The sequence below is a fragment of the Pseudorca crassidens genome, chromosome 10, assembly GCF_039906515.1.
Source record: "Pseudorca crassidens isolate mPseCra1 chromosome 10, mPseCra1.hap1, whole genome shotgun sequence".
Classification (NCBI taxonomy): Eukaryota; Metazoa; Chordata; class Mammalia; order Artiodactyla; family Delphinidae; genus Pseudorca; species Pseudorca crassidens.
In genome coordinates, this window is record NC_090305.1 from 14,848,596 (window position 1) to 14,868,977 (window position 20,382).

The window sequence follows — 20,382 nt, forward strand, 5'->3', positions numbered from 1 at the left end:
AAGAAAGTAATGAGTTCTCAGATTGAAGAAGCACACTGAGAAAGGTTAAAAAACAATTCTGCATCTAAACATATGTGATGACACTCAAGGAACTGAAATCTTACAAAATCTTAAAAGCAACCAGAGAGATGAAGCAGATTACTTACAACAAAAAAAAATTAGTAACAAAGAAGTCAAAAGACAAAGAAATGAGACTTCCCAAAGGACTGAGAGAAAATAACTATGAACTTAAGATTTCCAAACTATTCCAAAACATAAAAGTGAGATAATGATAATTTTGGAAAAAAAATACTGGGAGAATTTACCATTCACAAACCCTTGCTGTAAAAACTGCAGAAGAATGAACATCAGTAGGAGAGGAATTCAACCTGAAGGAAGAAACAAAAGTTCAAGAATCAAGTGATATGAAGCAAAAGTGAACAAAGAAACTGATGGGTAAAACTAAGGAAGTATCAGTTCCAAACAGTCAATAATAAAAATAAATAATTTGGTGGTGTTTGTGAACGAAGTAGAAATAAACACAAATTAGTAATAACAAAATGGAAATTTTAAAGTATTTTTAGGTCCTTATTTTTGTGAGCGTATAGTAGAGAAATTGCCTAACTTTAGGCATTGTTGAATTAAGAATGCCATAAGAAAATAGAAATCAAGTCAATAAATGTATACATTTCAATCCGGATATAAAGAGAAAAAAGGAAGGGAGGGAGGGAGGAAGAGAGAGGAAAGAGTTAAGTTTGGTCAATCCAATATAAGATAGGAAGGGAGAAGAGTAAAGCAAAGAAAAGCATAGTTGCAGAAACAAACAAAAAAAGATTCCAAATGTATAAGTAATCTCAATAAAAGTGGAGAGATTTAAATTGCCTCTTATTTTTTCTCAGTGACCAAAATATAGAATGAAATCTAGCTGTATGTTATTTATGAGATATCCAAATTGTAAGTACACAAAAGGTTTGAAAATTAGAGGATGAAAAATATATCTGACAGAATAATGTCAAAAATAAAGCTTGTTTAGCTATGGTAATAGCAGATAAAATAGAATTCCAGGAAAAAGTTATTAAAGACAAAAAAGGCTCATTAAGGGCAAAGAGGATTATTATAATAATAGAAGGAAATAGTAAGATTTACATAGCTATGCTAAATTATTTTGGCAGTTACTTTAATTTTAGTTACATAATTGTATGTTATATAAACATATAGATTGACAGAATTGCAATAAGAAACTGAAAAAAGCAAAGTTAAAAATGTTGACCAAACTCACAAAAACCAAATCACCAAGCAAATAAAACTTCAAAAGTCTTAGATAAAGCATATAAAAGAAAAAAGTCAGAATATATAAAATTTGAACAACAAAATTAACTATGTCTAATAGACGTATATTGAACTCTATAATCAACGATTAGAGACTATACGATCTTACCAACCACACAATGAACATTTTTAAGTTGATCATTTTTAAATTGACCATCTATTGGGTCACAAAAGACTCAAGAAATAACAACAAAAAATTTTATAAGAAAGACTATGCTTTCCTATTTTAAAGCAAGAAAACTGTTAGTCAATTATGAAAGATAATCATAAAGTTACAAATTTGAAAACTCAGAAATTCATATTTAAATAATCCTTGGGTCAAAGAAATGGTAATTGAACATGCAAAGTATTTAGAACTAAACAATGAAATATCACATAGCCAAACTTTGTAATGCAGCTAAAATATTATTGGCATGTAAATTTATGGCTGACCTGTATAAATTTATGTAGATGGGTTCCAATGCCCTCTGGCTTCATAACGGAGCTACAGCAGGGGACCAGACTGAGTTAGGAAATTGATGTTAAGAGATTATTCTTCTGGCATTCAGCCCAAGAGGTAGGCTGGCTATATCCCACAAGTTTACTACTCCTCTCAAAGGAGGAGACTCTACTTAACTCTCTCTTCTTCTGGGTCCCAGTAAGTGTTCCCTCCCCTTATTTCTATGGAACTGGAGGTTAACTACCCAGCTGCTATTAGTCCTGGGTTACTTTGCTGTCTCTTGTGGTTTCCCTTATACCCATATCTTTGTAAATAGTCCTGTTGTAAATAAACCCTCCTCAAATTATACTGTTTTGAGAGTGCCATCTGTTTCCTGTTGGACCATGACTGAATCAGTGATACAGATTTAATTTAGAAGACCTGTGCACTCTTGGAGATAGGGAGAGAGTAAGGTAAGGGCAGAAATGGTGTTGCTTTCCTGATACAACTACAATCTGGACATCGGTGCCAACTGGATCTGGCACATGCTCCATTACTGCCCTTTCTTTCACAGGGCATATTTATGGATTCTTCAGAAACTCCCCAACCCTGGATATCTCTCACCTGTAGTTACCTTGGCACGATCATGGCACCTCTCCTGCTGTCCCCCATTTGGTCAGCTTTGACTCCCCCGTCAGATGCTGTGCTTCTGACAGATGGACAGCACCTCTGTTCTTCAGGTGAATCGTGAGAAAGGGGAGAGGAAACATAATCGGATGTGTGAAGAGGTAGTATTTCAACTGAGTGTGTAAGATTTTATTTCTACATTAAAAAAGAAAGGTCTTTGTCAAAGTCACAAAACATTAGCATTAATACTTACCTGTATTAATATTAACCTGTGTTGAATTTGGGTGGTGAGTACAGTGATGTTATATTATTTTCTGTATGTTTGAAAATATTTAATACTTAGGAAAATAATTTTTCAGGAGTAAAGTGACAAGGTATGTAAGAATCTCTCACACAGGATCTGACACAGGCATTTAGCACATTTCTGGGACATCCTATTCCCACGCAATCCCACAGCTCCACTTCTATGGCCATGCTGATTTCAGATTGCAGTACATTCTGCCCACTGCATCCCAAAGTTCCCATGCCAATTTGCCAAACGAGATCTTTCCAAGTATTTTGTGATAGGGTTAGGTTGGGGAGGAAGGACAGGAAGGTGAGAAAGGATTACACGATTTCTTAGAGTTTGAACCACAGATTTTTTCCCCCAATTATTTATTTATTAACATCTTTATTGGAGTATAATTGCTTTACAATGTTGTGTTAGTTTCTGCTGTATAACAAACGGAATCAGCTATACGTATACACATATCCCCATACTTCCTCCCTCTTGCGTCTCCCTCCCACCCTCCTTATCCCACCCCTCTAGGTGGTCACAAAGCACCGAGCTGATCTCCCTGTGCTATGTGGCTGCTTCCCACTAGTTATCTATTTTACATTTGGTAGTGTATATATGTCCATGCCACTCTCTCACTTTGTCCCAGCATACCCTTCCCTGTCCCCGTGTCCTCAAGTCCATTCTCTACGTCTGTGTCTTTATTCCTGTCCTGCCCCTAGGTTCTTCAGAACCTTTTTTTTTTTTTAGATTCCATATATATGTGTTAGCATACAGTATTTGTTTTTCTCTTTCTGACTTACTTCACTCTGTATGACAGTCTCTAGGTCCATCTATCTCACTACAAATAACTCAATTTCGTTTCTTTTTATGGCTGAGTAATATTCCATTCTATATGTGTGTCACATTTTCTTTATCCATTCATCTGTCTATGGACACTTAGGTTGCTTCCATGTCCTGGCTATTGTAAATAGAGCTGCAATGAACATTGTGGTACGTGACTCTTTTTGAATTATGGTTTTCTCAGGGTATATGCCTAGTAGTGGGATTGCTGGGTCATATGATAGTTCTATTTTTACTTTTTCAAGGAACCTCCATCCTATTCTCCATAGTGGCTTTATCAATTTACATTCCCAACAACAGTGCAAGAGGGTTCCCTTTTCTCCACATGCTCTCCAGCATTTATTGTTTGTAGATTTTTTGATGATGGCTATTCTGACTGGTGTGAGGTGATATCTCACTGTAGTTCTGATTTCCATTTCTCTAATGATTAGTGATGTTGAGCATCCTTTCACGTGTTTGATGGCAATCTGTATACCTTCTTTGGAGAAATTTCTGTTTAGGTCTGCTGCCCATTTTTGGATTGGGTAGTTTGTTTTTTTGGTATTGAGCTGCATAAGCTCTTTCTAAATTTTGGAGACTAATCCTTTGTCAGTTGCTTCATTTGCAAATATTTTCTCCCATTCTGAGGTTTGGCTGTTCATCTTGTTTAGGCTTCCTTTGCTGTGCAAAAGCTTTTAAGTTTCTTTAGGTTCCATTTGTTTATTTTCGTTTTTATATCCATTTCTCTAGGAGTTCAGTCAAAAAGGATCTTGTTGTGATTTATGTCATAGAGTGTTCTGGCTATGTTTTGCTCTAAGAGTTTTATACTGTCTGGCCTTACATTTAGGTCTTTAATCCATTTTGACTTTATTTTTGTGTATGATGTTAGGGAGTGTTCTAATTTCATTCTTTTACATGTAGCTGTCTAGTTTTCCCAGTATCACTTATTGAAGAGGCTGTCTTTTCTCCATTGTAAATTTTTGCCTCCTTTATCAAAGATAAGGTGACCATATGTGTGTGGGTTTATCTCTGGGCTTTCTATCCTGTTCCATTGATCTATCTTTCTGTTTTTGTGCCAGTACTGTACCTTTGTAGTATAGTCTGAAGTCAGGGAGCCTGATTCCTCCAGTTCCATTTTTCTTTCTCAAGATTGCTTTGGCTATTCAGGGTCCTTTGTGTTTCCAGAGAAATTGTGACATTTTTTGTCCTAGTTCTGTAAAAAATGCCATTGGTAGTTTGATAGGGATTGCACTGAATCTGTAGATTGCTTTGGGTAGTATAGTCATTTTCACAATGTTGATTCTTCCAATCCAAGAACATGGTATATCTCTCCATCTGTTTGTGTCATCTTTAATATCCTTCATCAGTGTCTTATAGTTTTCTGCATATAGGTCTTTTGTCTCCTTAGGTAGGTTTATTCCTAGGTATTTTATTCTTTTTGTTGCACTGGTAAATGGGAGTGTTTCCTTAATTTCTCTTTCGAATTTTTCATCATTAGTGTATGGGAATGCAAAAGATTTCTGTGCATTAATTTTGTATCCTGCTACTTTACCAAATTCATTGATTAGCTCTAGTAGTTTTCTGGTAGCATCTTTAGGATTCTCTATGTATAGTTTCATGTCATCTGCAAACAGTGACAGATTTACTTCTTTTCTGATTTGGATTCCTTTTATTTCTTTTTCTTCTCTAATTGCTGTGGCTAAAACTTCTAAAACGATGTTGAATAACAGTGGTGAGAGTGGGCAACCTCCTCTTGTTCCTGGTCTTAGAGGAAATGGTTTCAGTTTTTCGCCATTGAGAACTTTGTTGGCTGTGGGTTTGTCATATATGGCCTTTATTATGTTGAGGTAAGTTCCCTACTTTCTGAAGGGTTTTTATCATAAATCGTAGTTGAATTTTGTCAAAAGCTTTTTCTGCATCTATTGAGATGATCATATGGTTTTTCTCCTTCAATTTATTAATATGGTGTATCACATTGATTGATTTGCATATTTTGAAGAATCCTTGCATTCCTGGGATAAACCCCATTTTATCATGGTGTATGATCCTTTTAATGTGCTGTAGGATTCTGTTTGCTAGTATTTTGTTGAGGAGTTTTGCATCTATGTTCATCAGTGATATTGGCCTGTAGTTTTCTCTTTCTGTGAAATCTTTGTCTGGTTTTGGTATCAAGGAGATAGTGGTCTTGTAGAATGAGTTTGGGAGTGTTCCTCCCTCTGCTATATTTGGGAAAAGTTGAGAAGGATAAGTGTTAGCTCTTCTCTAAATGTTTGATAGACTGTTAGCTCTTCTCTAAATGTCTGATAGATGGCCTGTGAAGCCATCTGGTCCTGGGCTTTTGTTTGTTGGAAGAATTTTCATCATAGTTTCAATTTCAGTGCTTGTGATTGGTCTGTTTGTATTTTCTATTTCTTCCTGGTTCAGTCTCGGAAGGTTGTGCTTTTGTAAGAATTTGTCCATTTCTTCCAGGTTGTCCATTTTACTGGCATATGGTTGCTTGTAGTAATCTCTCATGATCCTTGGTATTTCTTCAGTGTCAGTTGTTACTTCTTTTTCATTTCTAATTCTGTTGATTTGAGTCTTCTCCCTTTTTTTTTCATGAGTCTGGCTAATAGTTTATCAATTTTATCTTCTCAAAGAACCAGCTTTTAGTTTTATTGATCTTTGCTATTATTTCCTTCATTTCTTTTTTATTTATTTCTGATCTGATCTTTATGATTTCTTTCCTTCTGCCACTTTGGGGTTTTCTTGTTCTTTTTTCTCTAATTGCTTTAGGTGTAAGGTTAGGTTGTTTATTTGAGATGTTTCTTGTTTCTTAAGGTAGGATTGTACTGCTATAAACTTTCCTCTTAAAACTGCTTTTGCTGCATCCCATAGGTTTTGGGTTGTCGTGTTTCCATTGTCATTTGTTTCTAGGTATTTTTTGATTTCCTCTTTGATTTCTTCAGTGATCTCTTGGTTATTAAGTAGTATATTGTTTGGCCTCCATGTGTTTGTATTTTTTACAGACGTTTTCCTCTAATTGTTATCTAGTCTCATAGTGTTGTTGTTGGAAAACATACTTGATATGATTTCAGTTTTCTTAAATTTACCAAGGCTTGATTTGTGACCCAAGATATGATCTATCCTGGAGAATGTTCCATGAGCACTTGAGAAGAAAGTGTATTCTGTTGGTTTTGGAGGGAATGTCCTATAAATATCAATTAAGTCCACCTTATTTAATGTACCATTTAAAGCTCGTGTTTCCTTGTTTATTTTCATTTTGGATGATCTGTCCATTGGTAAAAGTAGGGTGTTAAAAGTCCCCTACTATGATTGTGTTACTGTCGATTTCCCCTTTTATGGCTGTTACAATTTGCGTTATATATTGAGATGCTCCTATGTGGGGTGCATAAATATTTACAATTGTTATATCTTCTTGGATTGTTCCCTTGGTCATTATGTAGTGTCCTTCTTTGTCTCCTGCAATAGTCCTTATTTTAAAGTCTGTTTTGTCTGATATGAGAATTGCTACTCCAGTTTTCTTTTGATTTCCATTTGCATGGAACATCTTTTTCCATCCCCTCACTTGCCGTCTGCGTCCCTAGGTCTGAAGTGGTTCTCTTGTAGACAGCATATATACAGCTCTTGTTTTTGTATCCATTCAGCCAGTCTGTGTCTTTGGGTTGGAGCATTAATCCATTTACATTTAAGGTAATTATCGATATGTATGTTACTACTATTTTCTTAATTGTTTTGGGTTTGTTATTGTAGGTCTTTTCCTTCTCTTGTGTTTCCTGCCTAGAGAAGTTTCTTTAGCATTTGTTGTAAAGCTGGTTTGGTGGTGGTGAATTCTCTTAGCTTTTGCTTGTCTATAAAGCAAAAATTAATTTCTCTGTTGAATCGGAATGAGATCCTTGCTGGGTAGAGTTATCTTTGTTGTAGTTTTTTCTCTTTCATTCCTTTAAATATGTCCTAACACTCTCTTCTGGCTTGCAGAGTTTCTGTTGAGAAATCAGTTGTTAACCTTATGGGGATTCCCTTGTATGTTATTTGTTGCTTTTCCCTTGTTGCTTTTAATATTTTTTCTTTGTTTTTAATTTGTGATTGATTAATATGTGTCTTGGCATTTTCTCCTTGGATTTATGCTGTATGGGATTCTCTGTGCTTCCTGGACTTGATTCACTATTTCCTTTCCCATATTAGGGAAATTTTCAACTAACATCTCTTCAAATATTTTCTCAGTCCCCTTCTTTTTCCCTTCTTCATCTGGGACCCCTATAATTCAAATGTTGGTGCATTTAATGTTGTCCCAGAGGTCTCTGATACTGTCCTCAATTCTTTTCATTCTTTTTTCTTTATTCTGCTCTGTGGTACTTATTTCCGCTGTGTTATCTTCCAGGTCACTTATCCATTCTTCTGCCTCATTACTCTGCTATTGATTCCTTCTAGAGAATTTTTAGTTTGATTCATTGGGTTGTTCATCATTGTTTGTTTGCTCTTTAGTTCTTCTAAGTCCTTGTTAAATGTTTCTTGTATTTTCTCCATTCTATTTCCAAGATTTGGGATCCTCTTTACTATCATTACTGGAATTCTTTTTCAGGTAGACTGCCCATTTCCTCTTCAGTTGTTTGATCTGGTTGGGTTTTTTCTTTCCTCCTTCATCTGTGTATTTCTCTGTCTTCTCATTTTGCTTACCTTGCTGTGTTTGGGGTCTCCTTTTTGCAGGCTGCAGATTTGTAGTTCCCGGTTTTTTTTGGTGTCTGCCCCCAGTGGGTAAGGTTGGTTCAGTGGGTTGTGTGGGCTTCCTGGTTGAGGGGACTGGTGCCTGTGTTCTGGTGGATGAGGCTGGGTCTTGTCTTTCTGGTGGGCAGAATCATGCCTGGTGGTATGTTTTGGGGTGTCTGTGAACTTATTATTATTTTAGGCAGCCTCTCTGCTAATGGGTGGGGTTGTGTTCCTGTCTTGCTAGTTGTTTGGCATGGGGTGTCCAGCAGTGTAGCTTGCTGGTCCTTGAGTGGAGCTGGGTCTTAGCATTGAGATGGAGATCTCTGGGAGAGCTTCCACTGTTTGGTAATACATTGTGCCGGGAGGTCTCTGGTGGACCAGTGTCGTGAATTTGGCTCTCCCACTTAAGAGGCTCAGGCCTGACACCCAGCCAGTTCACTAAGACCCTGTCAGCCACACGGCTCAGAGGAAAAGGGAGAAGAAAAAAAAGGAAAAAATATAAAATACATAAAGTTATTAAAATAAAAATATTATTAAATATAAAAGTTTAAAAAAATAAAGAAGAGAGCAACCAAACCAATAAACAAATCCATTAATGTAACAAGCCCTAAAAACTATAAAAACAATAAAACAAAAAAACGGACAGACAGAACCCTAGGATAAATGATAAAAGCAAAGCTATACAGACAAAATCACACAAAGAAGAATGCACATACACACTCAGAAAAAGAGAAACAGGAGAAATTATATATATATATATATATATATATATATATATATATATATATATATATATATATATATATAAAGGAAGAAAGCAACCAAATCAATAAACAAATCTACCAATGATAATAAGTTCCAAACACTAAAGTAAGATAAACATAAAACCAGAAACAAATTAAATGCAGAGAGCAAACCCCAAGTCTACAGTTGCTCCCAAATTCCACCACCTCAATTTTGGGATGATTCGTTGTCTATTCATGTATTCCACAGATGCAGGGTACTCAAGTTGATTGTGGAGATTTAATCCACTGCTCCTGAGGCTGCTGGGAGAGATTTCCCTCTCTCTTCTTTGTTCGCACAGCTCCTGGGGTTCAGCTTTGGATTTGGCCCCGCCTCTGCGTGTAGGTTGCCTGAGGGCATCTGTTCTTTGCTCAGACAGCACAGGGTTAAAGTAGCAGCTTATTAGAGGTCTCTTATTCAGGCCGGGGGAGGGGGCAGGGAGGGAGGGATATGGAATGCAGGGCGAGTCTGTGGCAGCAGAGGCCAGCATCACGTTGCTGAGGCGCACTGTGTGTTCTCTTGGGGAAGTTGTCCCTGGATCATTTTACACTGGCAGTGGCGGGCAGCACAGGCTCCCAGGTTGGCAGTGTGGACAGTGACCTGTACTTGCACACAGGATTCTTGGTGGCGGCAACAGCAGCCTTAGCATCCCATGCCCGTCTCTGGGGTCCACGCTGATAGCCACGGCTCACGCCCATCTCTGGAGCTCGTTTAGGTGGCGCTCTGAATCCCCTCTCCTCACACACCCCAAAACAATGGTCTCTTGCCTCTTAGGCAGGTCCAGGCTTTTTCCCAGACTCCCTCACGGCTAGCTGTGGCGCACTAGCCCCCTTCAGGCTGTGTTCACGCAGCCAACCCCAGTCTTCTCCCCGGGATCTGACCTCCAAAACGCGAGCCTCAGCTCCCAGCCCCTGGCGGGGAGAGCAGACAAGCCTCTCGGGCCGGTGAGTGCTGGTCAGCACCCATCCTCTGTGCAGGAATCTCTCCACTTTGCCCTCAGCACCCCTGCTGCTGCGCTCTCCTCTGTGGCTCCAAAGCTTCCCCCCACCCACCCCCAGTCTCCACCAGTGAAGGGGCTTCCTAGTTTGTAGAAACTTTTCCTCCTTCACAGCTTCCTCCCAGAGGTGCAGGTCCCATTCTTTTGTCTGTGTTTTTCCTTCTTTCTTTTGTCCTACCCAGGTACATGGGGATTTTCTTGCCTTTTGGAAGTCTGAGGTCTTCTGCCAGCGTTCAGTAGGTGCTCTGTAGGAGTTGTTCCACGTGTAGATGTATTTCTGATGTATTTGTGGGGAGGAAGGTGAGCTCCGCGTCTTACTCCTCCGCCATCTTGAAGGTCCTCCTGAACCACAGATTTAAACACTCTCCAGTCCCATAAGCATGCTTCCAGCTGCAGCTGCTTCTCTCTTCTGATTTCTTTTTCCTTAATTGGATCATCTTCACCAGAGCAGCCATTGCTTCTCTTTGGGGAACTCAGCTGCTCTTTATTTCCTTATCTCTACAAAACCACCCCACTTCTCTGTAATTTGGGAGACCTAGGAGCAGTGGGAGGTACAAGGTTTGCCTTGAGGACCCAGTAACAGAACATAGAGGATTTACTGGGAATGTTCAAAGGTTGAATACAAGGCCCCTATCAGTATTTAAACAAGAAAGCCTGGTAACACTTTTTAAAAATATAATTAGCTCCAAATTTCTTCTGCATTAAAGAGATGGTCATGAACTTGAATCACACCTTTAAACATGGCACCCACACCTGGCCTGTGCCATTGGCAGACTCCACGATTTTCCTTTATCAACCAGGATCTATTTGTTTGTATGTATTTGTATATAGTTGTATGGTATACAGCAGAACAGAATGTTCAAGCTAACTGTTTTAATTTAGTGATAAAGAAATTGAAGTTTCATCATTTGTTAGTGGCAGACTTAGGTTTCTCTCTGACTGCAAGTGCAGTGCTTTTGCCATTGTTGGATAGGTAGATAACTGTAAAAGCATATAAGGGTTTTCTCAGTTCATAAGTACTCAGTTCGTAAGTATAATACCCTTTTTTTTTTTTTTTTTTTTTTGCAGTACGCGGGCCTCTCACTGTTGTGGCCTCTCCCGTTGCGGAGCACAGGCTCCGGACGTGCAGGCTCAGCGGCCATGGCTCACAGGCCCAGCCGCTCTCTGGCATGTGGGATCTTCCCGGACCGGGGCACGAACCTGTGTCCCCTGCATCGGCAGGCGGACTCCCAACCACTGTGCCACCAGGGAAGCCCCTATAATACCCTTTTAAATTAAGTCTGGGAAATGAGAAATTACTCACCCAAGTTATACAAACATTTACTAATGTATCAAAAATTGTTGAGGACCTATTATATACCAGGCATTCGTGTCCATGTGGGTCATACAGCTCTGTAAATGAGCCATGGTACATCTTTCCAAGATATATGGGCTTAAACAGCAGAAGTGGTTATTTTAGGTACTGCCTATAAATTTAACTTAATACATTTACTTTTTATGAGCACATCATAATGTTCTCCCACCCTCTTGGAGGACAACGTTTGTTGAAAATCTTGGTACTCTGATGCTATCCAGGACACTTTTCAGTTGATATTCTGATAGTAAATTCTTGAAGAGTTGGCCTTGGTTTCTAAAGTCCTTCTGCTAAAGTGGTCAAATACTTTCCTGCATCCAGGTTTGGCATTTTTGAAAACCATCCCTGTGTGTCACCCTTTCTAGTCACCCTTAGTTACCCTTAGTTAGAGCATCAAAAGTAAGATGGTGCCTGATAGCAGTGTGCTGACCATTACGTAGAGAAGTAATGTTTTCAATTAGTCACCATTCCTTCCTAATGATGTACTGAAGTAGGGATGAAACAACAAGACAAACAAAAAATAAAAAGAATTATTGTATATCCCTAGCAGAGGCACCTGGCTAATCTGAGGCTAATCATGAACAAATTTATGTGTAAAGACAAGAGCAGAAAGGAGAATCAGAAACTAAAGCAGGAAGATGCCGAATAAGGAACACAAGCCTTTCCTCTACCTCTGGGAGAAACACTCATCTACCACTTGCCCTCAAAACTCTCCCATATTAAGTGGCTTCTCTTTGCATAACACGTTTACTTTCCAAGGCACTTGCCAGCATATTGTTGCCATCTGGTCCTCCAGAAATCACATAGCATTGGCCAAGAAACTGAGGCTTGCCAAAGACATATAAGTCTCAGTGATAAGTCCCAGAAGCTTTTAGAACAAGGCAGGTAGAAGGTGAGAAAGTTTGGAAGGAAAGTGAAAGGAAAGATGAGAGTTGTCCTACTCTTGGTACAGTGCTGTTTGCATGGAGCCATAATATTCCAGTTTTGGCCTAGGCTGTGGCATGAGGCAGATGCAGTTGATTCTGGAAAGTAATTCTGAAGACTGAATGAGAAGTATTGGATTACTAATGATTACCTAAGGTAGTCATGAGAAGTAATAAAATTTGGCCCTGATAATGACTCAAAAAATATTCAAGTGCATTGCTTCCATTGATTAATCAACTGGGAGCTGCTTTTTGAAATGGCTCTAATGAGATGAACTTCTCAGGCACTGGAACTTCCCAATAGACTGGCCAAAGCATAAAGTTTTCAATTTTTTTACTTTACTAAACATTCAATCTCTGTGTCCTAAAAAAAAATACTCCCCAAGAGCCCATCTTGCTCAGATTTCTGGCCGTTAGATCCACAGACTTTGATTATTTGTCCAGAAAGTCTCTGGGGCTTTCCTGGACTTCAAACCCTTAAAGTCAAGCCATATTCTAGGACATTCTGACTCTTCCCTATTACTATTTTCGTATCTCCCCTAGCCCTCATACCCTGATCCCAACTGTGGCGATTAATACCCTGTGAGTCATGGTAAATGGCCCAGTCAACGCTTTCTGCCTGGACTGTAGACTCTAAACGACCCCTCTTCCTTGGGAACTTTTGGTGAGGACTCCCAGAGAAAAGAGGAAGGGGATTAAAAGGTATCACTGTTCAACCAGGACCTGGATTAGATACTTTTTACATTTGATCCTATCAACAGTTGCTGAGTTGCCTGTTTATAGTATTTTGCACATGAGGAGTCTAAGCTTCAGATTGGTTAGTAACTTGTCCTGTCACACAGCTAATCATCCTAGGTGGGCTGGCCTCACAAAGGTCAAACCATTGCAGTTTGATCATATAAACATAATTTAATCACAAACAACTATTTCATACCCACAAGTGCTTTAAGTTTTGGCAGAAGTATAACGGCAGAAAGGTAGGATTCTTTCACATCTTCGGGTTAGAATGAACACATAATGACGTTTATATGAACAAATTGATCTCAGAAGCCTCACCTTTCATTTCAATGCTAACTTCAACCTTCTTTTCCTAAGAGTTCCTGGCTTCAGTGCCCTCTGACCCACCTTGCTTAGTACTTAGATTAATATGATCAGAACTCTGAGGTTTTACTTTAGTTACAATAAATTTCCCCCTGCCTTGACACATTTTTGTATTTCTCCTAAATAGAATTTTACTAAGGATTTTGAGATAACAATGTAACCTATACATTTTCAGATCCTCTCAAGGCTTTTAAATATTTTTAAATGTAATGAATATATTGGCTTACGCCCCTATCCCATGTAAAATGGGAAACGCAGCATCTTATCCACTATTGTTAAGGATTCTTTAGGGAACAATATTTCTCCTAATTACTTGGCTTTATATCCTGCTTCTGTTCTCAGTCTCCACACTCAATATCTTGAATGTACTCTTTCTTTCAACATTCTATCTTATCACTGGAAAAGCCAGGATGGCTTCAATTCCCAGAGTACCACTGGCCTAAAGGTAAGTGTACAGCAGATATCACTGAAGGCCTGGGGCTACACAGGGCTGTTATAGTGCAGAACAATTATGAAAGCTACTTGTCCTTTTTTAACTTTGCCAATCCCACCCTCTTGCCTCTAGAAAATGTCCCCTATTGTCCTCATCTTCTTGGATTCAGTGTCCACCATGGTGTTGGGCTCCCCCTTCCCTCCTATGAGTTTCTGCTCTCTTCTATTTTTCTGATGGTGATTTTCCCACGACCAAAATGTCCCCGTTTACATTAATGTAGAGAGCCCTTGTGCTCTGTCCTTAAAGAATCCAGAAACACATTTCAAGTATCATGATATGGTTTGTCAGATGACATAAATAAGACATGACTATTTAAATAGGTAGATATCACAGTGTAAAATAAACTCTGTTACCAGAAAGAGTTAAGAAGTTATATATCATGAATAATCAAATATCTGATAAAGGCAATTCCCAAATGTAACATATATGGATGAACATCTTTTTAAAATATTAGAGTATGACTAAAATACAGTTTCTACTAAAATTACACTGAATAGAATCTGTTTATTCTTGAAAAGCTAGGGGATATTTTGGCATTGTGTACTACACTTTTGTTTTATATATGTTGGGCTTTGTACTAGAAGAGTACAAGAAGTGTTAACTAATAACTATGTTAAGATGTTAAAGCTCTGATAACAGAAAATATACAAAGCAACTGATAAATTTGTGGCTTAAAATGTGTATGCAAATGTCCACGGATGACCATCAGCCTATAACTGAATAGTTGCAACGCTAGATAGCTGGATAGACAGTGGAAGATCCACACAATGTTGCCTTCACATTGGCAGCTAAGTCCATGAAGCATTTGCCATGGGCTTTAGTACAAGGACTGACCTTAGAATTGCCAGGGAATGTGGACATTAGCTGGGGAGGAGCCGTTAACCCTGCATAATGAATTCTCAGGCAAAATATGTGGCAAAGACTATCCCCACACTGTACAATAAGGTCACCACAGGCTTTATAGCACGCTTGACTTTTTGAAGTTTCTTTTGAAAAATAAAGCCCTGATACCACATTTAAAATTGAACAGGGCCAAGCTTTGCATGGACTTTTTTTCCCTTCCCAAATGAAGCCCCTTCCCACCGTTGTTACTATTTCTCCTTCCACATTTATTTTTGTTATATTGTATTGTTTCAAATCATTTCAAAATGTTTTTAATGTGATATATCTTATTAAAAAATAGTTCTGAATTCACAAGCAATCCCTACGGCATGTCCTTGGCATTGGCTGTAAAATTCCAAAGTACCTAATTTATGTGGTTGATTGATTTTTCAATGTTTTAAAGGGTACCAAGCCCAACAGCATATAATTTTTCTCTTACCAAATGGAATATGAATGAATAAAAGATAATTGCATTTTTTTGTATTCAGCCTGCTGTCTTTGTGAACTTTTTTTTTCTTTCCTACAGTTCTGAAGTGAATGAGAAAGCATGTTTTTCTTTTTATAGCCATAAGAGCTCACCCTGTTACTCCTCAACAAGGTTCATGTGTGTCCAGCCCTGAACTCTGCTGTTGTGTTACCTCAACCAGGATGCTGCGAATTACCTGTGATACAGTGAACACAGCCCAGACTAGGGAGGGACTGGGGCTTATATGGACCTTTCCTGTTTGGTCCAGGAGAAAAGCCTTCCTCTAAATCCTTTTCTGGTCGGAAGATACATCTCCATTCTCTTAAGTTTGCGGACCTAAACACAATGCAAAGAGATTAAATTTCATTTTCCCAAGGAAGCAGGTGGATACAGCCTGTAACTTAGATAACGGCTTGTGTAGCATGGCCTTGAAGAAGCAACTCTTTTCTTATCTCTTCTTCTCTCACTTCCATCAGTCTTCAGTGTGGTTAACAGTATGGGACTGGCCAAAAGAATTGCATTCCCTTATCTTGCTGACCACAGCAATCGCTCTTTGTAATCCCAGAAGAAGAGTGTCAGGTGGTTATGAAGGGGCTAGAAGGCTGAAGGACAGGAGAGAGCGCTGCTAAAACTCCCTTCACCAGCACTAATATCCCGCACTCTAGTGCCTACCATGCACAAAGCTGTCCTTTCCACAGCTCTGGAAATCCATTACGTAAGAAGAAAGTAGGACAAAGACTGAATTTTAAGAGCACTTTCTAGAGATGATACTAAACGCTTCATTTATCTTTGAAACCTAGAAAGAACTTCAACGAATTATTTGCAATTTTTCATTGTGTTAGTCTGTTTTGGAGGGGAATGGTGATCGTCAGGGCAAAAGAATTCTCTTTGTAAATCTATTTCAGGTTTCATACCTGATTATAAACACCTTCTTAAATTTGGCTTGTTACATATATAAAATCAAAACAAAATGTGAAGTTTTCATTCCAAGAATAATAAATTGGTTGGTTTTCATTTCTCTAAACTTAAAAGAAAAGCACACTAGGGTGAAGTTAAGGGAAATGATCCTCTTATTTGTTTTTGCCATAGGTCTTTGTAAGCTTCCAGAAGGAAAATCAATCAATTATGAAGTATAGACTGAGTGCCTACAATATGAACTGTTACACCAGCGGTCTCCAACATAACCTTCAGGGCTCCCAAATTTTCTACAGGATTAACATTCAAGGCTCAGCACCTCCCACAAGGTCTTCATGCAGATCAACCCGTGACCTCTAGCTTTGTGACAGGACTATATTTATGTGGCCTTTTCAAACTTTACTGCATTACAACTATGGGAAAATACAGCTGCACGAAAAGGTTTGGCTATGTTAGATTTGACCCAATGCTGGAAGCCAGAAGCACTTTGTCAGTGGTCATGTCAAAACAACAGCAGTAGAATATATCTGAGAAAGCATCTGGCTAATGTGTTTATGTAGTGAACTGAGCATAAGGTGAGGACAACTTCCTAGAGTAAAGAACTACTCAGACTGTATTCATTATCCCCAATAAGTATCAGCACAACAAAGCATATTCCTCAGAGTGCCATTCTAAATTTCACCAGAAATCATTTTTTATGATTTCCCCCACCATACACACTTCATGTACTAGAGTGAATGAATAGATTTGTTAGGGAGAATTTTTCATGTTGGGTTCAAAGACTTGTTGAAGAAAGATACTTTATAATTAGAGTTCATGGTTTGCACCTGAAATAACTGCATGGCTCATTCTGTTTTGTCTTTGTATTTCAAAGAGTCAGGCGCCCACAGATGGGAGAACAGGATCCAGGGCAATGATGGTGTTCTGAGTGTAGTAATGCAGAAATCCCTTATATTGACCCATTATGAAAGGATGATCCAACGTCATAAAATGTCAGGGAATAAAAACCATGGAAAGAAATTCAGGAACTTGGCAAAAGTACAATGCAAATGAGCATGGCTCCAATAATTACTACCCTCGCCCTCGCCCATCATGTTGCACTGATGAGTCAACCCAAACTTCAGCATTCTCCCCAACACCCACAAGTATGAGAGATCCATTCTGAGAAGATACCCTTATCTGGGATTTCCTTCCTCCTCCTGGGAAGTAGTGGCAGTAGCTGCTAGGGAGAAATGAATGAAATGGGAAAGGTCCAAAGGGACTGACTCAGAAGGATGTCGAAACCTTATATCACTTGGGGGAGATATCTAGACCCTAAGACTATCCCTCTGTGGGAATGCGGCATGCCTCCTTATTAGATGGGGTGAACCCTGGCATTGTACATTTAATGGAACTAGTAAGTGCCAGAGACCGGGTATTCTAAGATAGATTGCAAATTACCTCAGAGAATTAACATTATGCAATCATATATATATATCTTTTGTTCTGTTAAAAAAGCTTCCCAAGAACACAGGTTTAATATATCGAGAATGAAGAGAGATCATAGGCTTAAGCAAACAAATTAAGGATGAAAATAACATCATTAGACAACTAACAAATAAATTAGAAACAGCAAGAACCACAACACACATAATTGATAATTACAATGAGGAAAAGTTTAAGGTAAGCAAAGGGAAGGCTCATGAAAAAATACAGAGATTAAAGCAACAGACAAAAGTTAATAGAAATGGAAAACAGATAAGAATGATCCTACGTATGCCTACTGGGCATCCATAAATTTAAAAACTCAGCAAATTGTAAAGAAAAAGCATTCAAAGTCATGAAGAGAATTTCTCTTGAATTGATCATGCTTTTGGCTTATATGTAAAAGTTCATCACTGAATCCAAAGTCACTAGATTTTTTCTGTGTTATATTCTAGAAGTGTTATAGTTCTTCATTTTATATATAGGCCTATAGCCCATTTTGAGTTATTTTTGTTAAAAGTGTAGGATCTGTGTTTAGATTATTTTGTTGTTCCATATGGATGTCCAATAGTTCCAGCACCATTTGTTGAAAAGACTATTCTTTCTCCATTGAATTGTCTATTTTCCTTTATCAAAGATCATTTAACTATATTTGTGTGGTTCTATTTTTGGTTCTCTATTCTGTTCCATTGATCTATGTATCTATTGCTAACACCACACTCTTGATCACTGTAGCTTTACAGTAAGGAAGTCAGATAATGTCAGCTCTCCAACTTTGTTCTTCTTCTTCAGTATTATGTTGGCTATTAATTCTTTTTTTGTTTTTCCAGAATAGTTTTGTTGATATCCACAAAATACTTTCTGGGATTTTGATTGGGATTTTATTGAATCTATAGGTTACACTGAGAGGACTTGATATCTTAACAGTATTTAGTCTGCCTATCCATGAACTTGGAATAACACTCCATTCATTTACATCATCTTAGATTTCTTTCATCAGAATTCTATAGTTTTCCTCATATAGATCCCATAAAGTGCCACTTCAGGACATCATATCAAGGATATGTAATAATGATGACTCTTCTTTCATTTGTGATATCAGTAATTTGTGTTTTTTCTTCTTATCCTCATTGCTGTAAAGGTAAGATATTTTCTCCCCTCTGGCTTCTTTCAAATTTTTCTCTTTGTGTTTGATTTTCTGCAGTTTAAATGATATACCTAGGAGTATATTTTTTAGTACTCACCATGCTTGGTGTTTTCTGAGCTTCCTGGATATGTCTGTTGTTAATTTTGGAAAATTTTTGGCCATTATTAATTCAAATATTTCCTCTGTTACATTCTGTCTTCTACTCTGTTATCCCAATTACTGTATGATATACTATTTGTAATCATCTCATAGACTTAGGTATTCTAGTCTTTTTTTTTTTTCATCTTTTTTTCCTTTGCATTTCAGTTTGGGAAGTTTCTACTGATATATCTTCAAGCTTATCAATTCTTTCATTGGCCATACCCAGTCTCTTGATGAGCCCATCAAAAGAATTCTTCATTCCTGTTACTCTGTTTTTGATACCTAGCATTTCCTTTTGATTATTATTTAGAATTTTATCTCTGCTTACAGTAGCTGCACTTTCATATTATCTACCTTTTCATTAGAACTCAACATATTACTAATAATTAAGTTCTCTATCTGATAATTCCATATTTGTGTCACATCTGGGTTTGGATTTGAGGCTTGCTTTGTTTCTCCAGACTGTGGTTTTTCTTTGCCTTTTAGCATGTTTTGTAATTTTTTTGTTGAAGTCCTAACATAACGTATTAAGTAATAAGAATGGTAAATGTAAAGGTAAGTTGGCCTTTGATGTGAAGTTTTATGTTAATCTGCCTAGGAGTTGGGCTATGTGTGATGTTTGCTGCAGCTGTAGTTGCCAGAGGCTTCAGTTTCCTCTAGTATTTTTGTTGTTGTTCTCTCTGACGTCTTTGGTTTTCCCTAAGAATTCCTTCTTAAATAGGGCTTCTATCTTGCAACTCTATCGGTTGTAAATTACTGCTGTTTTACTGGAGCCCTACTGACGTGGTGGTAAGGTTGTCAGGAAGGGAAAATATCCAATAATCTTATGTTTATATCTCAGTCTTTTTCTGGGCCTGTGTCCCTGAATCATGACCTTGAGAAGTTTCTTGGCCCTTTTTCTTCCCTATGTAATATAGGAAGCCTAGACAGGGCTGGAGTTAGCTAATTGACCTTTTATCAGGTAGATGAGGCTCTGGTTTCCCTTGGAGAGTAGGTGTTTCTTATGAAAAAACACTCCAGGTATGTGTCTAAATGTTTACTTTTCACCATCCCTGCCCAAGACACAAGGGGATTTTTCTTGGATCTTCAACTTTTGAGACCTTGGTGGGATTCCTGGAGGTGAAACTGTGGTGGCCTAAGACTGGGTCCCTAGGAGTTTCTCATTCTCAAGCTAATCCACACTCAGCCTCCAGCAATTCATTTAAACTACCATTTAAGTGTTTCTACCAGTTTATGGCTCTAGCATCTTCTGCCACAGGTAAACTTACCTTAGCTGTGATACTCTTTATTCAGTAGTCTCTGTAGATTTCAAGGTGGCAGTTTACCCTGTGACCTCAATTCTGTGATGAATCTAAGTCAATGATTTTCTGATTAGTCAGTTATTTTCTTGTTCTAAGAATGGGAGTAATGACTTCCAAGCTTTTTACATGATAAGGCTGAAAACAGATGTCTCTAAACCTAGATTTTTTAGAAACCAATGCCAGTGCTCTTAACTACCATGCTATACTGCTTTCTATCCCCTCTAATGGTCTTTCCATTCTATTGATTAAATTTTTACAG

At 38.1% G+C, this 20,382-nt stretch overlaps 2 long non-coding RNA genes across 3 annotated transcripts in view; one reads left to right on the forward strand and one right to left on the reverse strand.

Moving 5' to 3' along the window:
* Positions 1 to 20,382, forward strand: part of LOC137231616 (uncharacterized) — a 286,036-nt gene that overhangs the window by 113,395 nt on the left and 152,259 nt on the right. The gene's annotated exons all lie outside the window — the stretch shown is intronic.
* LOC137231615 (uncharacterized) overlaps positions 263 to 20,382 on the reverse strand; it is a 100,171-nt gene continuing 80,051 nt past the window's right edge. For both annotated transcript variants that reach the window (XR_010946694.1, XR_010946693.1), the window contains 2 exons: positions 2,351 to 2,460; positions 263 to 368 (listed from right to left, as the gene is read on the reverse strand). This is a non-coding gene — a long non-coding RNA (uncharacterized lncRNA). The remainder of the gene's footprint in view (positions 369 to 2,350; positions 2,461 to 20,382) is intronic.